We start from the raw sequence: 22,518 nt of genomic DNA, 5'->3' as shown, positions 1-22,518 counted from the left end.
GGAATGTTTAAAAATATTGATGAGCTGCAGTGGGTTTTAACAATATTACTCTCGACATCGAGAATGGCCGGCTAATGGAGAGCCAGGCTGCTACCACGTACGTCTGAACACCTTGTACTTTCCTTTCATTTTACATTTACCCAGAAAACGTGTGACTGACAGAAGCTTTTGTGCCATTTCTGCCCACAAATGACCATAATCAATACAAGGCACACACAGGGAAAGGCTGATGAAATACGAATCCGAGGATCATATTTGCGTCCATAACATTTTCTTTTTTGTGCTCTCACCACTGCCGCCTGAACAAAACATACAAGAGAAAAACTTATTAGCAACGATTACCGTTTTTGTTTTGATATTAACACCGTATGTATTTTGATATGTCTGCTGTTCTTCAAAGAAGGCAATGGAAATCAACACGCAGGGAAGCAGAGACGGAATATAAAACAGCAACCATTATCGGCATGCAAACTGGCTCAGCGTGAATTCTCTGGTGGATTACCTGCTGTGTTCACACATGGGATTGACTAGAAACTACCTGAACTTTACACTTCAAAGGTAAACCTCGAACTGATACAGGCATTTGCATTCTGCAACACAGGCCTTTCTATGAAATGTCTAGAAAATGTTTGGAAAACTGCTTCCTCGACTACAACCTGCAGCTTAGCTTAGCTTTTGAAAACATATGGAAATGTTAAAAGTGTCCACCTATATCACGTTCTCATGGTGTGACAAGCTTTAGTTAAAAACACCACAGTTTTTAAGGTATCACGGTAATGGCACAATGTTTTAAATAATGTAAAAACAGAAAACCAAAATGCTGTAGGAATACGTTAATAAACGGATTACTACTACAGGTGCGCAGGCATGTACTGGTGATTGGAAATGAGTGATTTTGAAGTTGATGGGATCTGAAAAACAACAATTCAGATCATTTTTTTTCTGTGAGAGAGCACGACTTTCAGAGCATAACAGGAAGGCTGAAGTATATTAGTGAGCATTTTTAGAGTCTACATTTCTAATTTAACTGAGTTAAGGACTTGAACTATTACAGCAAAGTTGATCTTTTAATCCTTTTGGACTTTTAAGATAAATAAAACATGCACAACTTGGAGATATGTGTAGCCTTTTGGAAGTCTGAGGTAATGTACGGCTCTACATCCTCTGGTAAACACACAGGGAGACTGCTGTTTTCCTAAAACTAGCTGTGGCATCTGCTAAAATAGAAGTCAGTTAAAATGTCAACCCTGCAATCATTTTGACTTTCTTTAAAGCAAAGCTGTGGCTTTGCTTTTAGCAGCTGATCTCTCACACAGTGTGCCATCACCTCTGCTGCTAATGAGATTAGGTCACAGTAGGAGGGCTGAAAATATATATTTTCAAAGTTGTTCTAATATAGTCCTTAAAGAAAATTAATTAGATTTTGATATATAGCCTTAAGCATAAAATATGGAACAAACGCCTGCTGAGTGTAAAAGTAGTTTCTCAGAGGCACAGAATAAAATAGCTTTTATTTTGGCCATTTTTGAACTGCGCTTTACAGAGTTATAACAGATTTAACAGGCGGGTAGACACTGCAAAACAGAGCTTGATGGTTGTGTTTTTTAAGAGGCACTTGAAATGTTTACAGAGAACTAAAATAGTCTTGCTTGTAAGTGGGAGAAGTATAACAAGTGTAGGACACCTAAATGGAGCAGCAACAGCTGGGGGAAGGGCAGCGGCGCTTTTCTTAAAACTGGACTAAATTCTGCCACTTGCAACTCATTGTAAGGATTTTAAAGCACAATAGCATGATGGAAATGTTTGGTGGCTTTGAATACCTTTCAAAAAACCTTGTGTAACATGATTCTGGCAACTAGATGACCTTGGGTCCACATTTTAAAGGATTTTTTCCTACTTGCATTGCAAATAACTTGTTATTCCCTTTATATGTGTTTTATATTTCAATTCGCTGATATATGTCCTCAAATACGTTGCATCAGGTCAGTGATCGAATGCCTCAAGTTACCATATTAATTCGTAATGTCTCGATTTATCCTCCAGCTATAACTCAGACTCCCCTGTTCATCTGGGATTCCTGCTAACAAATCTAACTCTCCAATGCTTTAAAGTACAACATGTATCTATCTTCCAGTACCTTACGCAGTTTTGACAGCTCTATGTTTTTATGTTGAATAGACTGTGCTTCAATAATTCAGGGTTTTGGGAAATGCTCTGATCTGCTTTCTCGCCAAGACTTAGGGCTAGGTTACGCTTTCCCAGCACTCCAAATCCAGACGTCAATTTAGGACACACCAGATATCAGATCTGCATGGAGGTGGAGCGTACAGTCGGCGTTCACAGCGAAGGGCCCGCTTTCAATGGAAGACATTGAAATATTGATTAAGATGGGGACGATGGCGCCCGATTTCAGACAGTCTCTCTCCAGGTGCACATTGACAGTTTGCACTCAGTAAGTTACATCAAAAGTCCCACACATTGTTGAGCTACAAATAAATAAAGAATGGAGAGTGCAGCTGCTCTCTCTTGGTGAGTAAGTCTGAGTTTTTGGAGAGATGCGGGTGTAGTGAAGGATTGCTGGTTCTGTAAAGACAGAGATAATGATTGACACAGACACTCTGCTTTAAGGATTTAAGTGAAGAAGCTTTTTGAATCTAACCAACCTCCCCACAAGCGTGTCAGATGAACTAAATCCATCCTAGGAAAGGAATATTTATACTTTTATCAAGCCTGCGCAGTAAAATTAGCTCAGGAGTTAGTAGATTCTTCCGATATTGCCAACCGTGTGCTGCAAAACACTCTAAGATAATCTTAATTTTTGAGCATTCAGCGCAAATGAAAAGAAAAAGTGATTTCCGTAATGGGCTTGCTCTTCAGTGTTGTGCACAAAAAGAAATACTGAGGAGCTACAGAGCTGAATGTGTGAGTACAATCTGTGTTTGTGCGTCTTTGACAGAGTTGTGTCTAGGGAGATTAGACCTCGGCTTCCCGTAGTTCCTGTCCCCTTCCTGTCTCCTGGTCTGGTGGGGGCCGGCCGCCAGCACATACATCTTTCACATGCACAGTAGCGAGCGGGACATGGACTCCCTCCCCATCTGCTGCATGACAAAAAGCCTCTTGTGGGTACATGTGGATGGCCTTAGCTACTGTAAGTGTAGGTCTTGGAAAAGTGAGATCAAAGGAATGAGGGTGTGATGAGAAAGAGGTGTTAATGTTTGACACGTCGTGCTTTTCTGGTCTGTAGGGACTCATTTAAAAAAGGGCTGTGGTTTGCATCTTTCCCAGGACAGGATGTGGCTTGGTTAGGGAGGATGCTTCACACTCAACAGAGCTAACAGATGCCTCTAAAGACAATGGAGACCCGGTCTGTGATCCTTGACCTCTAAATAGCCCCTTTTTGAGATCATCCTTTTGTTTATTACATTTCGACCAATTGAAAGGTCCAGGCATGAACGGGGATTTACATCTACCCACTAATATTACAACCATGCTCAGGAGTTATTAATAAACCAGTAACCACTATAAACAGTAAGAGGTAATGCTGGATTGTAGAGCACATACGTATTACTAAGCAAAGACAGCAGCAGCAGCTGTTCTGTCTGCAGGTGCGCACAGAAGTGAGAAATCAGATGATACTACAATGCCCATCTAATATCAGGAATATGTGGATCGGCAAAATCCGATGCACAATAACATGCTAAGGATGGCGCACATAAACTCTGGGTTGAATTTGAAACACTAAATGCATTTGGACAGCGAGTCTACAAGAGCATCACAACACAGAACCCACTGGGGAAATCAACACAACCAAAAGTTACAGGTTGCAAGTCTCTGCCACTTAAATCTGCAATCGTAGCAATATAAGCTGAATGCTCACATGGTATTCAGCCTTGACGTGTACTGCCTTGATATGAAAACATGAAGGATGCAGAATGTTGACCTCATGATGATGTGCTTGTTGTGCGACTAGAATGGGAAAAAAGGCTAATATTGGAAGAACAAAGGTGCATTTCCATGGCTGGAACATTCTCGAAGAACAACGGTTGCTTTACCGATGTCATTTCCATTGCAGGAACTAGCAGTGTTAAGTCAGACTGGCAGGGCGGAAAGTTACCCCAGAAGGAGGTAGCGCTTTTTGAATGTGACCTGAACCAAAAGCGGAGTTTCATAATGGAGAGCGTTGACCATTTCTTGGTGCATTTTTGTTTCACTCATCATCAACAGTGGGTATTTTCACTGTAATTATGAAACAGGAGTGATATTTTTGGTTTGCAAGTTCAACATGTCACCCTAATCACTTGGGTTTAACGTGACAGTGTTTTCCGCTGATCACATTCACTAGTTAGCTAATCTTGGTGGAAACTAAAAAAATAATTTAGATGTTGAGTTCTGGTTTCAGCCTTTTTAAACCTGTAATGTTCAAACTTGAGTGATTTAAATTCAGTTTCAGTGTGTAAGAGTTGGGAAATTACCATAAAGGTTATGACACGGGGTGTCCTTTCGCTTCAAAGGCGTGTAAACATGGAAGTTGATCCCAACTCCCAGATGGGGAGGGAAGCTGTGTACCACAGTTGACAGTGCATGTCAGAGCAGAAACACCAAGCATGAAATCCATGAAATTGTCTGTGGACCTCAGAGACGGGATGGTCTTGAGGCCCAAATCTGTCGAAAGATACAGAAATATTTCTGCTGCTTTGAAGGTCTGAGTAAGCTCAGGGTTCTCCATCATTGGTTTGGAACCAACGGGACTCTTTCTAGAGCTGGTGGCCCGTCTAAACTGAGTGATCAGAAAAGGGAATGGCTTTAGTCAGGGTGGTGATCAAGAACCTGATGGTCACCCTGTCAGAGCTCCAGCAATCTTCTGTGGATAGAGGAGAAGCTTCCAGAAGGATAACCGTCTCTAGATGACAGACTAGTCAGAATAAAGGAAAAGATAAATGGAGTAATGAACAGAAACATCCTGGATGAAAACTTGCTCCTCAGTCCTCTGACTTCAGACCGGGGTGACGGTTCATTCTTCAGCAGGACAACGACTCAAAAAACATGGTCAAGATCTCAAAGGAGTAGCTTCACAAGTTCTGAAGTGGCCAAAACCAGAAAGAACATAAAACAAGAAGATTCCAGAAAAAATGTTCTGGGTAACACATGTTTTGATAATGTTAGGTATTTATAGTACAAAGTAAATTTTCTTTAAAAGGTCTCAACCAGGAGAACTTATGGTAGTTCATCCTTTTCATCTTTCACAGCTACAGAGAAAAATCCCAGCAAAACAGCTTTCATTCGGGTTTATTTTTTTCCTAAAAATGTTTTAATTTCCCATAATGACAAGCAAAGATTTACTAATAGATTGTCTGAGGTATTGGCACACAAAACAATTTGAGATGAATAAATGCTAGAGCCATCCACGATGTATTTACATTGCCTTTTAATTAACAGTGGAAAACTGGAGGGGAAAGCTGCTGCATTATTCAAGTCACATCGGACCAAAGTGAATATCAGCTTCTTATTACAGACATATAAAAAGTTTTGACCTTGCCATAAAACGAGAAATTAAGGTTAAGAGGCTTCAAGTCTCCTTATGAGACTTCAACTTGGTTCCCTGCCGATTTATATTGCCGCGACCAATAATGAGTTTTGACCTGTGGTGTCTGCTGAACCGCATTTGTGCATCATGGAAAAGCAAAAGCAAAAATGTATTATAAGCAGAAAGGAAATAATTAGAGAATGAAATGTTCATCTTTTTAGATGAATCAGGAATTTAACTTTTGGGCTTTAAACCCACAGTATCTGTCTCCTACATCGTGATTAGTTAAATGAATTTGCCTTACAGTGAATTTGTGCTTCTTTGGAATATTGATCGGCTACTGAGAGAATTTAGTTCCTGCTGCTTTCAATTATGAAATCCCTTTGTCAACTCTTCTTCAAAAGCAGCTAAACTGAACTCAGGGCCTTCTTGAGGACATGCCTGCAGGCTGCAACAGCTCATGGATACAAAATCCTAAGATGTGAAAAACAACTGAATTTCAATTTTACTTTTTAAATTAATTTAGATTTTCTACAATTACTTTTTAAATTCACATTCAAAATACACTACCAGATAAGCAGAGAGCTCTCTTGGGATATTGACTAATTTAATGTCCTGGTGTGAAATGAATCGGTGTCCAATCTGCCCAGTGGTTTGCCCAAAAGTACCGATTTTAAAATCCAATGTAGCTTAAAAACTCAATTCAACAAGAAATAACACAATAAGAAAGTTTTATAAAATTACCAATTCCTTTTTCAGTTTTTATTTTTTGTTTGTTAGGGGGCAAAAAAGTGACTGTAACTAACAGGTAAGGGTTAGTTAGCAGATGAAGGAATTGGATGATTTTCAGGTTGGCTTTCAATGATGGGCAACCAGCAGGTTGAAAATTCAACAATTTAATCTTTTTTTCTGATCAGTGATTGCGTTACACCTGTGCTACAAGGTCATGGCAACAGTAAAACTCTAGTTTGTAGCTGTGAAAGAAAGAGCAAGACTTTCAGAAAGTTACAGAAAGGCTGGGAGTAACAGTAACACAAAACATATCACTTCCCGTTTCTGTTCCTCAAGGCTCTTGTCACATCAAGTTTAAAATATAAACGTTCCTTGCAATTGCTTTAGTCACAATTTCAAGCAATCTCACACACAAAGTGCGATGCTGGCATTTTAACTCCGATGACTCTTTCGTCTCCTCGCATAGCAGAAGTTCTTCAAATGTGTCCTGTAATCCCCCAAAGGTAAGGTTTCACTCAAGCAATTTCCAAGGACCAGGGCAGGTCAAAGCTCTAAACTGGTTCTATAAAAACAAGGTCTGATCTGGCCGGTCTGGTTTTAAAGCTAGCTCTGGGTCTCATCATTACGTCACTAAAAACGTCTCCTTGAGTAACTGCTTGATCCTCCCTGGGATGATTTCTGGAGAGGATCAGAGTGAAGGTATTCGTCTCATCATGCCTGTTAACAGACGCCATAGTGTTGTCAACTTCATTTATGAAGGCTGTTTTAAATCAAAGTTGGTATTTGGGAACGCTCCATCCAAACCTGCATGTCTGATAGCAATGCAAATGGGATCTATACACACACACACACACACACACACACACACACACACACGTCTCGCATGTTTAATTAACATCACTTTGTGGTATGAAGGGACCCAATAGTGTTTATGACCAGGGTCGCAAAGACACTTTAAGATTCAAACAGCACTCTGCTTTATTTCACATCACAGGCAGCATGAACAGAAACAGCAGAAGAAGAGACATCAAGCTCGTCTTCTTCTATTATTAAGTTAAAGCTCAATGTTTTAACTATTGTTGTCCCATATAGAGTGGATTAGAAGTAAATCTAACTCAAGAGTTTTAAAGATGATGCTCACAACACCTGAATTAGTGGTTGGTCTACTGACTAAAACACTCATTTCAGACCCAGTGTTTGTAGTGGAAGAAACAGAAAGAACTTGTTCTAAGCGAGTTATAGCAGCACCAGCGTAGGACTGGAACAAGCTTGTTGGGAACAGAACCAGAGTCAGGCAACGTTTGAGAGAATATTTACACACAACATCTCTGAATGACACGCCCAACTTATCAACACCCCTGCAGAAAGTCAGAAAACAGTGGTACAGTGCAAAATGCAACTAATTAAGTAAGTTCCTGTACAAACCACCAAAAGCTCTAAACTAATCCCGTACAGGGTTTCCCCCAGAAAACTTGCTCAGGGCAAGCTCGGGGCGCAAAGACAGTCATGTTAAAATGTTTAAAGTTGGCAGGAAGTTTGAAAATTTCACCTGATGCGTTACTGTTTAGATTAATACCTAAACAGCAGCTATAAAGTCTTAAAAAAAGGCAATAATAAAAAAAATAAAATAAAATAAAAAAGCATAGCTTAGCCTGGTGGGGGCGTAAGTAAATACTTACGCGTAAGTAAATAAGTATAATACACTGTGGGAAACCCTGCCACATGTTATAAAAAATCATATGTGGCTGGAGTTTACAGCACCTCTGGCTTCAACACTACTTAACTTCGGAGGCTGTTTTCCGACTTAATTTAGATAATGAATAAACAAAACATATTTGAGAAACAAAACAAGGAACCTCATTTGCCAAAAAGATTTTTTACATTCTAAAAATGTTAAGTGTTAAAGGCAGCATGTAGCAAACTGCAGAGTTAAATTGAAGTGTAAATGTTAGCATCATTTCATACAGCTACCTACTCTTTTGAATTATAAAAACTTATTTCAAAACAAAACCACACCAGAAAAATAAAATCCGCTTAATTATAATCCAACATACTCATTTCTGAAACATTTATATTTTTAGTCTAAATCTCTAAATTTGCTTTAAATAGTCTGTTGAAAGATGAATCTGCAACCATTAGTTATCAAAATGTCACTGTCCTAATTCATGTAGTCTTATAAGAACGACTCTAAAGAAAAGTGCAATTTTCTTGGGTTTCAGTGTGGCAACAGGACACCTAAATAATGTATAGCTGATATCTGAACTAAGGCTGCTTGCTTCTCAGAAACATTGTTTGAAGACATCTACAGCTAACAAAAAATAGAAATCTAAATATTTTACACCACTGTTACTTCACTGTCTGACTTTAAATCAGACTAATCTCTTCCTGTGTTAGGTCAGTAAGGGTTTTGTCTATTTGCTAAATGGTAGAATAATAAAATATTATTTTTCTACTTTCTTCAAATTCAAAATTTCACATAAAATCTTTTGGTATTTGGTGGAAATCCCTTTCAAATCGTATGAGTTAGTTCAAACATTCTGGATTTCTCTCCACAAGCTTCTCACAGCAGCTCGAACTGGTGCAAAACTGGTGCAACTGGGTTAGTTTATTTAGGCCGCTTTGTTGGCACACACCTTCTCAGCTCTGAATTAGGCCAAACATTGTGGACGTATCCCTGAGTGCCTTTGCAAACTGTGATCTAGCTTTTTATTTTGCTGTTGAGATTGGCTTCTTCCACGCTCAGTGGCATTTCAGCCCAGGGGGTTCAGGACTCTCTTAGCAGCTCCAGCGTCTCCAGAAAATCATTAGGTTTTGTTCAGGAATTATTCTGGGGTTGACACAGTTTACCAAAAACACTCATCCCAAAAACACTTGGGCAAAATTGATTAAAGCCACAATGCTGAATTAGAAGAAATGCATTTTATAAATCATAGTTATTCTGGCATTTAGCATATTTAAACTATGGTAACTGGCCTAAAACAAGAAAAGTTTATTCTGATTTAATGTTAAACAATGGAGAAAAAGTTTGTGTTTCCTATGCTGAGTTTATATTTTGTGCTTTAACTCAATGTCTGAAAGCATTGGCTCTCTACACAATGTTTCTGTGCACTCAGGTTGTGAGAAATGTTGCTGGTGTCAACAAGTTTAACATTTTGTTATAGAGCTGGAAACTGGGGGTGGGAGGGAAGCTACTTTGCAGTAATTATGTAAGTAGGTTATTTAGTGATTCAGAAATTTAATAAGAAAGTTTGACATTCAAGACTTTTCCATACATAATATACAATTCAGTTTCAAAATGTTCATTACCTTTTAATTAAGTTAATCAGAAACTACATAGACGTGTACTCTAATCTGTGTTTGGTGAATAAACAAGCATATTGGTCAAAAATGTAATTTCTTGTCAGAAAAGAAAATTAGCAGGAGCCATGTTTTCAACTTTTCAAATTAAATTAACAAACTGTGCTGAATAAACATAAAGATATGCCACAATAGTATAAATGTGGCTCTATGGGGACTGTGCTTTCTTTAATGTTTTTTTAAACATGACATTAAACATATTTTTCAAACCAAAATGAATCCAGGCGTTACCTTGTTCCAACTAATTATTTTATTGAACAGAAAACACAAGCAATGACGGATGTCTCACTTTTAAAAATAAGAAACTTGGTGTTTTCTTCTCATATGAAAGTATACATTATTTTCTTAGACCTTGACATCTCAACATGTAAAAACAAATCTATTAGTGAACAGTTTTAAAGGCCAGTCGTGTCCCCCTCTCTTCTGTACACTTAAATCCCAGTTTGCTAAACAACAGCATCTCTAAACGCTGTTCATGAGCTCAACTCATCGATTTATCATCCACACAACATTGTTACATGACAGAAAATTAAACCGTCCTGGAGAGATTTAACACGTATGCCAGGACAGAAATCATCAGTAATTGCATTGGCTTCGTCTTTCTTCAGTGCCAAATCCTCTCAAAACAAATTTGATGTCTTAATAAGAACATTTCACTATCTTCTATACCTCGGAGCAATCAAAGATCATTGAGGCACTCTATAAACTGGAAAAGCCAAAGTTAAGTCATCCTTCTTTACAGAAAGCTTGAAGGCAGAGGCAATAAAAGAAAATGCAGGTTATGCGCCTGTTTTCAGACACTTTCTCAGTCTGAAGAGGATATTTATCCACTTGTCTTCTTCCATCAGGAAGGTTGAGGTCTGGGTTAGTCATAAAACCGGACCCCCTGCCGAGCAAACACTTTGGAGTCACACAGTGCTAAAATCTGGGATGATCTTCCTACCCAGCAGGAAATTCTTCCAACCTTGTCTTCCCTGGGTCTTTTAATAATTAGAACAGACACCTGGCCAGCTAAACTATGGCTCAATTAGAATTTACAATGGAAAATGTTGACAGAATAAAAAGCGAGACGTGGCCATTTAAAAATTGTCCTGTTAGAAAATGCATGCAGTGCCTTGCACAATATGCGTTTTTTTTCCACATTTCGTCACAATACAAGCACAAACTTCAATTAATTTTATTAAAACTTAATGCGACACACCATCAGTTATAGTTCTGGCTGTTGCAGTCTCGACAGGTTTCCTTCTAGGACTGGGCTCCATTTACTCTACCCACATTCCCATCAACTCTGACCAGCTTCCCTGACCCTAAGAGAAACATCTGCACAGCATGATACTGCCACCACCATTTTTCAGTAAGACAGTTATTAGTTCAGAGTGATGTCTGCCACATGTTTGCTGTGGCCTCTGTACGCCTTCTGGCAGAATGCAAACGTTACCTCCCACAGTTTTCGTTCAGCAGCAATAAATCGCATTCTGAAGGTAATTGATTTAGCTGGATGCTATTAAAAGGAATCTGTGTAAAAGGCGAAGAAAACAAATGCATGACCCAGTTTTCTCATTTTTATTTTGTAAAAAGTGGTGCAAGCTTTTCCTTCCACCTTACATTCCCGCGCGATGTTGTGTTGGTTTATGAAATAAAATCCAACAAAATCAAAAAAAAGGCACCGCAGCATCACACAAACTCACATTGACTCCCGAACATACGAAGCAACAGTCATGCTTATGCACTTCCGATCTGCAATTTACTCTGGGGTACAAAAGCAAATGAAAACACACACCCAGAGCTTTCAGTGACTAATCTGCAGTGGGAGGTGGACGGCTTGAAGTCGGTGCAGACTCCAGCTAAATAAACCATCTAAGGATTGACACATCTAAGTAAAGACACGAGAGGACCGACTCTGTGCAAGAATTTCCCCTGCTTTTTTCTGTGGCAGCACACTGCTTTATATTCAACAGACAACATACACGCTGAGAGCTAATTCTCCTCATCGGTCCACGCGTTGCTTCTACAATCCTGCAATTGCGTGTCTGTGTGGCGGTGACCGATATATCTAGAATATAGATAAACTCATTGTCGGATGTGAAGCCGCCTGCAAGAGAACAAAGAGCATAATTTTGCCTTCAGAGCCCCGACGTATTTGCTTTTCAGCGGGTGGTTGGATTTAGTAGTTCACAAATGGTTTGAATGTCTGCATCTCACTTTGTCCAATCTTAGAATGAAAAGGAAGTGGTTGACTTTAGATAGCAATCTCTTGGTGATCTAAAAGGCTTGGTGGAAAGAAAAAAGGAGAGCAATATACAGCAAGCTGCCAAAAAGAAGGTGTTTAATGCTGCTTTAATTGAAGTGGCCCGCTCCATTTTGGAGCTCTTAGCTGTGTGCAAGCTGCAGGAAGGCAGTCGGCGCTCGGGAATGTCTCTGTCATGCCGTTTATAGCCGAGCCCGCGTGGCTCAGACCGGTGTGTGAACGCAGGCCCTGGGAGACATCCTCAAGGTGAGAGGAGATGCAAATATGCACGGATTCTCCAGACTGATGTTGAAACCGAATGAATTGCAGTTTTAACATAAAAACGGCCATATCAAAAGCGAGATGTAGGTCAGCTGATGACGCGTGGAGGAAAAAATATTCCCAGACCCCAAATCAAGCCTGCTGATGGCGAACACTTCCAGCTGAGAGAATTTTTTTTTTTTTTTTGAATAAAGCCTCGCACACCAGCCTCGTCGTTTGTGCGGATTTCATTTTATTTTTGAATGTAGCAACAAATAGAAATCATCAGGCATACCACAACAATAGCTAACAGGGGAAAAAAAAGGAAAAAACTCACAAAGGGCGTTTCACCCACCCCCCCACCCCAACACAATGTTCGGCGTGCCTCTGATAACAGCAGCGATGTGTGTGGAAGATAAATGAGGAAGATGGACCTGAGATAAATGCATTCCTCTCTGTTGTTGTCTCCTAATTAAAGGCCTTTTTAGCCCCTTTATTACATTGTGGCTCATCTATCTGGCTCACAGTGCGCCCTTCTAAAGACTGCAAATCGACGGCATGCACGTTTCGCTCGTTAATCTGCGTGCTGATGTGCACATGCGTGCAACCTTCGCACCCTCTGCCCATTTCATTCACTCGTGCCGGTCTCCCCGTTTCTCCTTGACTCACTTCAAAGAGGACCCCCTCGCTCCCTCCCCAAACCCTCTGAAAGTGCCATTCTCCTTGGTGCTTATGGCTGATAGGCTGTGGCCTCATTCCCTCACCACTGCAGCCTGTCCCCATTGTGTCCCGCTCTCAGAGAGGAGCGTGTGGGTGGAAGACAGACTGGCTCTCCAAAGTGAGTGCCTGACATGAATGTATGGGCTCGGGGTGTATCCTCTCACCAAGTCGAGCTATCATCCACCTGCAACTCCCAGCTGCCACATGCATCCCCTCTCAGAGGGGGAGAGAGAGGGAGAGAGAGACACGGGCTGAGAGTACTTGTGGCACTCGGATGCCTGTTTAACTCTTGAGGAAGCTAATCATCGGATTGAGGTGCTGAGGATGATAGGGCTACAGGCTTTCAGAAGTGGGAGAGAGGGGGGGGGGGGGGGGGGCTTTAAATGCAAATCCCTTTCTTATAAAAATCGGTTCCATTTAAAAGGATTTCTGGGAAACGATCCACATTTCCATGGTAGGGGAGACAGTCAGCAAGAGAAAACAGAATAGCACCAGTCAAACATCAAGGAGACCAAGGACGTGGAAAGAGTAGCAAATGAAAAGGGGTACACGTCTGTGAAAGAAAGGATTGAGGCTAAAGTAAGGCCCTTTAGATAAAAGCTCTCTTTTCTGCATCTGTGGCGCTGAGGTTTAGTTTGCACCGATCAGCAGCGTAGCGTCTTCGTGTTGGCCGCGTGACGACGGTGTCGGGAGGTGAAAAGATAAACGGAAGAGTGATGTTGAGAAACAACATCTGCGAATCCGGATTTAGATGATAAACCTCACCTAAAACTGTCACGTTCACGCTCGCCCTGCACGGTTTCCATCTGGAGCGCTCCTCCAGTGCATCGGGTCTTTGTTGCGTTACGGCATTTTACTGGAGCTGGCATTAAGCTGCGCATTTCCCTGCTTACACCAGGCACATTTGGAACGGTTTCTGGAGCGCCAAGGGAAACCAGATACTTTCTCAGGATGAATTTACGAGCAAGCAGATGCTGAATAAAAAAATCAAGCTATGGCATGTTGGTTCAGTGAAATTCAAAAACAATATCTGTCAAGAAGCCACTGCGAGCATGAAGACACGTTGCAACAAGAGACGGTCTAATTAGAGTTTTGTGATGGATCTCTGCTCGACTTGATCCAAAATGATTTTGGCAAACACTGATTCCTCTTTAAAAGTTAGAATCTGCAAAGAACCCACCACTTTTGGTTTTTTGTCCTTCACAAAATAGTTCTTCCAAATGTTCCCACCAGACGAGATCATTAATGATTATTTCTAATTAGAAGCAGAGGCAACGTCACGCCATACGGCAGTCATATTTAATAAATCTAAATAGTACTGAAAACTTATTTCAGTAGCTCACTTCATATGGTGAAACACATTAAATATATTAAAACCACCAAGACTTATGTTTTCAAACATTAATTTATGTTAGTTATGATAATTGTTTGCTTAAAGCTAATGAAAATATGACATTCAAGATTAACATAATACACCAGACCAACAAAAAAAACCTTTTAAAGCAGAAAAGTTGGCTTCACAAAAGTATGTTTAATACATGCATTAAGTTTGTTAGGTACTTTTAAAGAGATACATTGGACTCAATGGATCACATACTCTAACTTGTCGAACATGAATGTATTGTGTATAACTATATTCTTATTTTACGCCAAAGACTGTTAATATCAGCCTGACCTGGTATTACTTCTGCCTGGTCTGTTCACTGATAGGAAAAACGTGGTGAATGCAGTTATCCAGTTGCAGAAATGCAGAAATCCAGTTGCCTGCGGATTTCTCTTTGCTTTTGGTTTGAGGTAAAAAAATAAAAAAATAAATAAAAAAACATTTTGCAGAGTTGGGCTTAGTACTTAATGTTTTGAAATTTTAGCAGTACATGTACAGTTTATAGAATTTCTCACTTTTGAACTTCCTACGGAATTGATATTAAAATAATAGGGAATAAAACTCTAAACTTCTTCCATGTCTGATCTTAGAAAGGGATTCTGATAAAGACACGCGCTTCCATGCATAAATGAGGATAATATTGAAATCCCTTCCTTCTCTGTTTGATTTTTAAACTGCTACAATTGTCAAAGAACCTGTGAAACAGTTTCTTTTAGTGAGTTTTTAATGTAATTGTTGAATTAAAACTGAATTAAGCCTAGATGCTATTCAGCAACGAAAACAAGATTCAGCCAATCCAGAAATCTGTGTTGGCCAGTCGGGGCCTGTTTGATCCATCTCTAGCAAAAATGTAGGCAAAAAGCACTAAATTCTTTATGAACAATAAGCCTTATGGGTCATTAAAAGCTGTCCATTAACAATGTGTTAACATACCAAAACACAATTTGGTAAATTTATGTATGAAACCTATGTCTTGGTTTCCCTTTAGTCCACCAGTTGAGAGCTCTGTGAGCTCATTGTTCACAATGAGACTGCACATGCGCCTTTTCAGGAGCCAAACAAAACGTGTTAATGCCACCTCCTTTGTGCGTGTGGCTGCTTTGGTCTAAGTAAGAGTAATGTGGAGCAGAGCGCTACAGCTGTGCAAAGAGTAAATGTAACAGGATGACATTTCACCTCTCCATCCATCCATCAGCAGCATCTTAAAAAATGCTGCGGATGTCTCTCATCACTGCGTCGTGACGGGTCTTAGCTAAACAAATTTTGCTGGCAGCTGCAACTCTCTCCTTGCATAGAAAATAAAAAGATGACCTGAAGACTGATGGGTTTAGCAGCTGCAGGGCATAATCCAAGCTATCGATGTGTAAAGAAAGGATTTGCATTCAGAAGTACAAACACTAAAACGCCAGACTTACAGGTGGACATTGATAAAGTGATAAAGAACCTTGAGCAAAATACAATGGTTACTGCAAAAAATAGCACAACTAAAATGATTTATTTGCTTTTATTTATAAAAACAGAAAAGCAACTAATTTTTCCTCTTCTTTTGACTATTATTAGGATGCATCGATGCTGGTAACAGTACGATGTGTGTACTAGTATTCAGAAAAGTTCTCTGATACTACAGAACCCGATGCTGGAATGATGTTGGTGTCGTTTCCCCTCTAGCAAACAGTATTATTTTGTCTCTAACCCAGCATAAACTGAATAGGAGCCAAATAAAACGAAGAACACGACGACGTACGGCAACTGAGATGAACAAACCGCTTAGCGGCAGCGTGACGGCTAGTAGAGGAGGAGCCATGTTGGTGGTATGGAGGTATAACTGCAAATTATGTTCAGCAAAATTGACAAGAGAAAAGACAAAACCATTCACTTCCAATATAAGTAATTGGATAGCACGTCTAAAAAAAACCCAACATGACGTCGAGTTCAAGCAGTTTTCTCACTGGAGCGGGAAACGGCAACATCCAACTTTGAATGAAACTCTAAAGAAAACAAGAGGCAGTAAAAATCACAGAGGCTCTGACCCGACACACTGCTCTTAACCAGACATTATCCAGGGTTGATGCGACATTAGCTGCCACCACATTACAGACAACCTTCAACAAAGACGAAGTTGGCTTCTGATTGCAGTTTCCAATTTAGGAAATGGTTAAAGGGCGATTCCAACATTTTTTTGTTTTTTACCTGCTCTTGCTTAAAAACTAAAATACCTAGCCACTTCAAACTAGAGCAGATTATTCTACACTAACAGCAGAATATCTAAAATCAAGTGTGTTAAACATTTATTAATAAAACAGATAAGTGATAAATAATAGAAAATAAATAATTTAATAGTTAATTGTAAGGAGCACAATGACATTTTTTAGATTTCGTTTGTTGTTGTTTTTTTTCTGAATGCAAAGATAAGTTGTAGGCTTGTATCCACATGTTCAGCAAATATAGTTTCAAAAGTGTTCGGAAAAGAAAACAAAGTCTTGTGTTTCTTATCAGTTTAACTTTTCCGTAAGAACGAGAAGAAAAAGTTAAAGCTATTAGAGAAAAAAATGCCACAATGCCATTATTCCACGACGCTGTCCAAATTGTTTTCATTTGTTTGCAGATGAAAGAGCTCTTTAATTACTTAATTATAGTTTAATGGCACCCCACAGGAGAACTGCAGCAGTGAGGTAGAGAATAGAAAACAATCATTTGCATTTTGTTTTTTTCCCCCTGATTTTCTGGTTGTTTAGATAAAATCTGCTCTGAATAAATGCACAAACTGCAGAGAGGCACGGCTTTCTACGAACCTGTTACACCCAGACAGCTAAGCAAATGACCGATTTGACATGGGCTCACAAAAGCAACTTGGAGCCACGTGAATTTGATAGCACAGATTACTTTTGATGACAGTGCTGGTGTCGTAAAAGTCTGAATAGTTGGGAGAGACTGCAGTGCTTGTGCCACTGGCTGCATTCTGAAAAACTGCATGAACGAGATGAAACTCACAAGATGAGGTCTTTAGGTTAAGTTTGATCTTTAGAGCCAACATCCATAAAGTCAAACATTATTTAAAATTGTAGTAAGTCTACATTAGTGGCACAAATTATTAATGGTGGTTAAAAAGAATATGCAGTTTTACTTCAATGTGCTGGTTATAGTATTCTTTGCATTATACATTTTTTATATGCACAGTGAAGCAGAGAAAAGTCTGGTTTTCAAGTGTGTGCGCGCGCGATGGTGAAATGTGTGGACCCGATACAATTTTCCACCCAAAGCGCCTTATTAATTTCCAGCCAAAGTAATTATCTGATCAAGAGGTCTGTGTTTTAATCTTCATAGAGACAGAAGCGTGAGAGATCCAAGCAATGAACAAGCAAGCGGTGTGTGTAAGTGACTAATTTATCCTTTAGTTGGAAAAGGAGGAGAGATTTGGCAGCTGAGAGCTTCATCTGCCCTCCCATCAGTTCATTACAGAATTCCCTAATAGGTGGAGAACAAGTGGGGGGAGAGTGATCCTGAGTGCGCCGACTGAGGAGTGGGACGCGGACCAAGACACGAAAACCAGACATCTTGTTCACACTTGGCAAAACGCAGATGTTCTGGAGTCAGTCGACTAGGTGCTCCGACTCCTTGGCTGCCATCTAAATCCCTGTTTTCCACTTAAGGCTGCACCTGTTAGGAACAACCGGCTTATGATCGTTGAAAGAAAGGGGGAAATAGATTAGCTGGGACAATTTGTGATTTTCTAACAGCTCGTATTCTTTAGAGATGCAGCGAGAAATTGGCTCGGAATCGGATGAGGTGCTTTCAGCTGGTGGGAGCACAACAACAGAACAAAAAACAAAACAAACACATATAATAAGCAGTAAAAAAAACCCCCAGGCATTACTTAAAAATATTTTTGTATCTTTCTGCTTCCAGATGATGGCAAACAAACTCCAAAAAGCGAGCAGAAAACCATCTTCTTTGACAAAAATACTGTATTTTTGGGCTTTAATTAATGCAGGAAGATATTTTTTTTTTTTTAACTTTTGGCAGTTTAATTTAACTAGAAACATTTTATTGTTTAAGCCACTCAATTTCAAATTTATGCAACAAGTACAAATAGTTATTGTTTGTTACTTTTGAAGAAATACAAATAGGCTAAAATCAATTTAAGCCTACGGCTTGTAAATTTCTCATCTCTAGTATCTGACAAAGAATTCACACAAATGCCTCAGGTTAAGCATTTTTGTCTCACACCAAATGAACAAAACCTCAAAGCTACAACTCTGATCTGAAGTTGCAGAGCCTCCAGCTCCAGCTTTAGAAGAAGCCCCCCTAACAACCTGTATTCCAGATTTAAGAAAACTAACCAAAATTAAGTGTCTGGGAAAATCCCGAGCTTCTCTCTAGGACTACAAAGTCAACAAGTCTTCCCCGCAAGAATTCAGCCTCGGTAATTTAACTCGCTTCTCTCGTGGGTGTGTATGCACACATCCTAAAAGACACACTTAATGAAGCCAGTGGTAATGCCTCATGTGCTGCCTGTTTATACAGCGCACAGCAGCAGAAAAAAAACAAAATGCGAGTCTGAGAAAGAGGAAAGGTCTGAATCCTCCTAACCAGACGCAGCTGACAGATTTGTGTTCCTGCCACACAAGATGTGAAGTCATGCATGTTCACTGTGTTCCTGTTTACAGTAACTTTTTGAGTGGAAGGGTTGAACATTCATTGTTTTCATGGAAAATGTTTCTTTTTTTTTCAGCAAATGAAAAAGCTTCCTTGAGGAGGGAAATCACCACAGAAATGTATGCTATAGGTAACATCTAAGGCTGATCATGTTACGTCTTCTACAACCTAAGCAATGGGGATGAAAATCTACACACAAGACAAAAACAAAATTATAAACTGGAATTCCCATGTGAAGAACCATAAGTAGCTCACACAGCAGTAGGTTTTCTATAAAAAAAGAAAAAACACTGCAGCTACAAAAAAAAAACCCCAGCAGTGGTTATCTGATCTGCAGTAAACACAGACCTATTATTTCCAAAAGATCATTTCATATCAAAGGTTTTCGCAGACAGGTGATCCTGCTGCATCCTTAACAGACTCCAGGCAGGTTTCTACTCACTCCAACGCACAGATGTGGAGAAACTGAGCTATTAACAAAACGAAGCAAAACCAAACGGCAGATAAAAATTGATTCCTGAGACTATGCCAAACGGTTTACTCTCAGGCTCATACGATAGCATTCGACACAAAGCATGATCCCACCAGTCTTGATGTCCGTTACAGGTACTCACCTATCCACTCTCATGCTAGGCAAATTATCCGATAACGGCCACCAACATGACTGCACCTCCGCGTATACCCCAGACCAACCGAAAATTTTATTTCCTCCAGTGTAATTAGAAATGCTTCACGAAACTGATCCGAGACAATTTCTCTGTTAATGTCAAGGCAGCTTTCAAGAAATGAATATAAATTACAAGGCAAACTGCACATTTGATACAGAGGGTTGGATGTTTTACTGCTTGCCGCAGCACTCTGCACTGGCCCAATAAACATCTCACCAGGCCAATATTTGCCCCTGAATGTTTTAGTATTGATTTTAGGGTATGACTGGTTAATATTCCCACAGGAAGTGGAATTGGATCCAGTTTAAGTGGACTCAGAAAGGCCCTTTGTGTTACATTTAAAAAGGGGTAAAAAACCAAGCATTTCTGGCTTCGGTGCTAACTGGTATAAAACATATAATCCACCTTGTGAAGTTTATAGCCAGATATTTATGACACACCTGTGTCCTTTTACATTGAGATTTTGGTAAATTACTTTTGCGTTGTAACCGCTACATGCCCATAAATCCTATGGTAGCCTCAGCTCTTTCTTTACTGGACCTTTCAGTATAAAATGGCAGCATTTTAAACAGGAATGGGCTGTTATATGTAACAAGGTATACTGAGATTTTATTTATTTATTTTTCTTTAATTTACTGTTTCAAAACCACAAAGATTTCCTGTCTACCCCTTTCCTTTCTACCAACTCCCTTGTTGGACTGTTGGACTGTGCTGTTGGCAGCACAGAGCACAGAGTTGCCCCTTCCCAACCTGTTGCTATGCAGTGGATGAAAATAAATGGTTTGATTTCATAATTTAGAACATAAACCAAAATAAAAACACTTGCTAACATGTTACTATGAGAGAGAATGGAGCTGCTTTTTTTTTAGCCAATTATTGGATATGTCCTTATGCTTCCTTTTTTCTTGTAACTGATTGGGGTTTTTTAAGCAATTTCTAATTGTAATGTAAGTATACACTGAATATCATGTTTTCTATCTTTTTTCGTTAACATTTGAAATTTTGGCATGACTGACACAACCAAATTTGATTCACTTATTTGCTTTATTGCCAAAGAAATCTTATTTACTGTGTATTTTGGGGGGACGGGGGTAGGAGCAGGAAAAATTTATGAAATTGGCAAATAATGCAAGAAACATGAGCACAGCTCAAACTTTGTTGATTCGGTTTGACTTTAAGAAAAAGAGTGTTAAGAAGCACACACTTGGTTTTATTTTAGAGCTTTTTTAGTGTTCGAACTTTTTTGCTAGTAATATAAATACACAAAGCGCTCCTCGTCGCCCTCTGCTGGTCGGGAGGGCCTTTAGCAGCTGATTACTTGGCTCATATCATTTGTAGGTGCTGGTGGTGATACTACGAGATTGCGGTATTTTTTACTTAAGATTTTCACACAGCATAATCGTTTTATGACGCATAATCTTCAGATTTAAAAAAATAAATAATAATAATAATAATAATAATAATAATAATAATAATAATAATAATAATTAAAAAAAAACAGACTCACCTTCTTCTGCATCAGCCAGTCGAGCCAAGTCCAGGAATAAGATGCACCCCAGCAGCAGCAGCAACATTTTCCTTAATATCACCTCCATAGTGTTGAAGCCGAGTGGTAAAAAATGAATGGACGTGGGTTAAAATCCCAGCGGCACTGGCAGATCGGCTGTGATCGCAAACCAGTCTGCATTTAAATCGGACTCCTGATTAGAAAAAATCATCAGACGGTGCAGCTAAAAGAATAAACCCTGGACCAAATGAAGCTGATTAAAAACCCTTTCTGGATGTAGTTACTTTATTAGGAGCTACACGCTGAAAAGTTGACTAACTTTGTGTTGCAGTGTAGGTCGTAAAGCGTTGTAACTCTACTCCTACCTCAGTCCCTCTGTCAACACACGGTGAAAAACTTGACTGTCGGCATTAATAAGCTCTTTGTGCTCCACACGACTTCCCCACAAAAATTTGCCCCTCAGCCCAATGACCGAGCAGCCCGACTCCGCAACCAGGGGACATCAATGCAGGGTCTGATAGTTGCAGAGGTTAGTTTCAGTCGCCTTACTGGCTATTCCGCATCTTCTGGAGAAGAAAAAAAAGTCCAGAAAATTGAGTGTTTTTTCTTCTAAATGCTCCCTTAAACACCAGAATTGTTGTCTTGGGTAGAGAGAAGAAAAAAAAAATCAAAAGGAGAGAGGTGGGGGGATTTACAGCGCGACAGGTTTAGCCTGGCCTAGTTTTAAACAGAAAATTAAACAAGAAGCGACGGAAAACGTCTGGTTTCATCAAAAATCAAGTCAGCGAAAAGGCTACACTGCAGCGAGACTAAAAAGTTTTATGCTGAAGTAGCTCGTAGGACGGGGAGCTTTAAGCTGGTCACCGAGGACAACATCTCCGCATCAAACCTCCAGTCGAATGGCATCAGTTAGCCCCTCCCACCCTGGTTTCCATAACAGCAAGACTCACAAGCTCGCGACATGACGCTCCGTTTCCGTCTGGCTACTTCAAAATAAAACGCGGAAATGTTAAACGTTCCAGGGACTGACAGAATATTCATTTCATGCCCACTGAATTTAGCATTTTTAACATTTGACGTTGTAACAGGGTAATCTAATGTCTAACCGGACATATTCTAAAAATAATATGGCAGAAACGACTGTGTTGAAGCTTATTCTTCCCTTTGTGGTCGCTGTATTTTAAAATTTGGGTTCTACAGCAGTGTGTTGGCCGATCATTCTGTCTGATTCAGGCGTATTACTTTAAGCTAAATGCATATTTATTAACCAATTAATGAATTAATTACTTAGTCACTTTATGATAAATACTGCATTTTGACCATCAGGTACACATCTACACTAATGAAATAGCTAGAAACACAATCACTTGAAATGACTTTAGTCAATGCAAAATAACTGACGGCCTCTATTATGTGAAACATAACTTACCAGAATAAAAATAATAATAAAAAGACACAACTTTATTAAAAGCCATAGGACAA

General features: G+C 39.6%; 1 long non-coding RNA gene across 1 annotated transcript; it reads right to left on the bottom strand.

The window, feature by feature from the left end:
• Positions 1 to 5,217: 5,217 nt before the first annotated feature.
• On the bottom strand, positions 5,218 to 21,998 carry LOC106942114 (uncharacterized). Its single transcript, XR_001423548.1, has 3 exons — positions 21,037 to 21,998; positions 8,013 to 8,019; positions 5,218 to 5,229 (listed from the first exon to the last, which is right to left on the bottom strand). It is a non-coding gene; the product is annotated as an uncharacterized LOC106942114 (long non-coding RNA).
• Positions 21,999 to 22,518: the final 520 nt, after the last annotated feature.

This window comes from Poecilia latipinna, unplaced genomic scaffold (genome assembly GCF_001443285.1).
Source record: "Poecilia latipinna isolate Pla-1442-1.1 unplaced genomic scaffold, P_latipinna-1.0 Scaffold4047, whole genome shotgun sequence".
Lineage (NCBI taxonomy): Eukaryota > Metazoa > Chordata > Actinopteri > Cyprinodontiformes > Poeciliidae > Poecilia > Poecilia latipinna.
The sequence above is the reverse complement of the archived record's forward strand: the minus strand, read 5'-3'. Positions and strand labels throughout refer to the sequence as shown.